Here is a 3138-nt window from a genome sequence, read left to right as displayed (position 1 = left end):
TTAGGAAATTTTAGACACAAATGCATGCGTTGCGGTCTTGGCATAATGGTTGGGTTGGATTGGAGTTATTATATGTGATTCTAATATGTTTAAAATTTAGTTTTGCTTGGGGGCAAGCAAAAGTCAAGTGTGGGGTATTTTGATATGTGCATAATTAGTTAATTATTTAGCATATATTCTTAGTTATTTTTGATTAATTATGTGAATAATGTGGACAAAAGGTACTTAAAATGTTGTAAATTTTGTTTTCAGTCCAAAAGATATGCTTGGAAGCAAAAAGGAGAAAAGGGAAGCAATTAAAGATCAAAGAATGAAAGAAGGTGATATACTCGGTGAGTAGATCGACCCTACTCGGCGAGTACACGAGGAAGTTCCAGAAGATAAATACGACTGCTAATTCAAGACGGATAAGTATGGATCTACTCGGCGAGTTGATTCTGCTACTCGCCGAGTACACCCTGTTTTGGGATATCTATAAAATACGAATCCTTATCTCATGGGAGGATACTCCCGGCGATTTTTGAAGGTTTTGCTGCGACTAAGAGATTCAGAAGATGCTAAGGAACCCTAAGCTTCAATATTTGGAAGAATTCAAGTAATTAGGATAATTCTACTACTTAGACTTAGGAATTGAATATGTTTGCTTTAGTAAACTTTGTTTTTATGTTTGTTTCTACTGCAATTATGAGCTAATTTCGTTTTTGTTTCTATTTGGGGAATACCAAAGAACTCCTATGGTTTGATTATTGATTCTTGCTTAATTGTCTATTGGTGATTTATTAAATTAAGTTTGTTAAAGAACCTTATGTATTAATCACTACTATTTTCTGTTAATTGGAAGGCAATTAGGTTGCATGAACATCACTTAATTGTTAACCTCATATCTCTATGTGAATACTGAACCATATGCTTAGAAGTAATGATTATGAAACTAAGATTAATAAGAAAATAGGAAGATTAATGTGTGAGCTTGTTTGAGAATCCATCAACAAGAGGTTAATTGAATTAATAACTTAATTGACCATTACAAATCTTATTTAATCCAAATAATTAATCTAGGGAATTAATTAGTTTAAACACTTGATCAATGCTTAAATTAGTTAATTGTCTAAGGGTTAGGAGTAATGAATATGAACCTAACTATTATAATTGGTAACCAATAGCAATTAATCTACCATAAACTTAAATAACCAAAGGAGTGAATTGGTTGAACCTAAATGGAAACATCTTTATCAAATTTGGTGAATAGTTGTTGCTTTAGTTAATTAGTTAATTTAGTTTGTCTAAGTTTCTAGTCTTGCAAAACTAGAGAAAAACCCTTTACTTTTATTATTTGTTTTAGTTAAAATTAGTTATTAGTTTAATTTTCCGTTCCCTGAGTTCGATACCTTACTTATCAATCTATACCACTTAAAGACAGGTTCACTGCCTTTGTGTGCTCAATTTATTACTAAAAAGTAGGGATAAAACTAGTTGGTTTTACACACATCATGTACTCCTTTACCAGTCACTATGCTGGGAATACAACGAGTATGTTGGGCATATGAAGGGATCATCTCGTACGCGTCATATCTATGAAAACGTGTGCAACATGCGAAGGAGTATGTGATGTGGCTAACTTCGGATCGTGTACACTTAAGTACGCTAGGCGTACATACCTCGTATGTTGGGTGTACGACCTCTTCGAAGTTTGTGTTTGAAACTTCAAATTTTCATATCTTTCACATACAGACTCCGTTTTTGATGTTTTTTATATCCACGCGTAGGTGAGATTATACTCTAAAACTTTCGTTTAGACTCTGTCGGCTAGTTTTTACATCATTTTTAATATTATATTTTTAACAAGTCGGGACTGGAAAAGTCCGTTAAAAATTCATAACTTCTTCATCTGATGTCCGTTTTTGTCTGTCTTTTTACTATTGAACTACTATTGACGAAATCTTTGATTCTCGTTTAGGTTGTGTCAGCTAAAAATTGTTCGATCTATAATTCAAAATTTGAGTTGCACACTACTATGTTGAATCTTAGAAAAATCATAACTTCCTCATACGAAGTCAGATTTGAATGTTTTTTTTATGAAAGTTCTCGGTTTAACGAATACTACGACTTTCATTTAGATTACTAAAGCTAAAAAATAGTTTATCGTAAACTAACTTTTTACGTCATACAACGTCGTGGCGGTTCTGTTGCGAAACTTTGATAAGTCATAACATCTTCGTTATAACTCGGATTTCAATGAGGTTTTCGACTAAACATTTCTAATGATATAATTTACAACTTTGAATAACATTAGTTTTACTTATTTCCAACTTAAATGTTATATTTTCATTAATTTCAATAATTGACTTTTTGATCAGAATCTCATAAGACTTCCCATCACTTCCAATACTTTCTGAATAATTAGAAACATAGTTTTACTTCGAATCTCATAAAGCTATCTTGTTAGAACTCAATGCTCAAAATCATATATTATTCAATAATATTCACTTTTAAGCTATCAAGCTTACAAACACGATAATTATACATGGTTATTAATGTGTATGTTACAACCCTATATCACAAATAATGGGTCGGCCTTGGTGCCTTCGACCCATTGATACAGTGAGAAAACTCACCTAAGTCCGCTGATACCTAACTAAATGCTCAGCTGCTGAACTAGAAGATCCCACAATGAACAAAAACAAACCATACTAATCAGAAATAGGTTATAAACCATAAATGTGGGCATAAGTCACAAATCTAGACCCCTAAGGTAAAATCCCATTTACCTTTCCCATAATGAGCCTAACCAAATCGGGCTCAATAACACAATAATGGACTCCAAGGCCCAAAAGGCTCAACTCAAGCAACTTAAGGCCAACAAAAAAAAAATACTAAGGCCCACCCATGCATTAAACAGTCAACGACCCAAAACCTATCTAAGGCCCAAAATTCCAAAGCCCAATAAAAAGCTAAAAGACCAAGGAAAGCCTCTGCGAGGCGTACGCTCAGCGTACACGTTGTACGCTTGGCGTACTCGACCACCCATCAGTACTTGCAGCATACCCCTTAGTATGCCTGACGTACTGAGTTTGCTTTTTGGGGTACCCCCGATGTACTAAGTTGCTTGCCACCTTAAGCTAAAAATGCTTAATCCAT

The sequence above is a fragment of the Lactuca saligna genome, chromosome 7, assembly GCF_052625555.1.
Source record: "Lactuca saligna cultivar CGN05327 chromosome 7, ASM5262555v1, whole genome shotgun sequence".
NCBI classification, from domain to species: domain Eukaryota; kingdom Viridiplantae; phylum Streptophyta; class Magnoliopsida; order Asterales; family Asteraceae; genus Lactuca; species Lactuca saligna.
Note: the sequence above shows the minus strand (reverse complement) of the source record.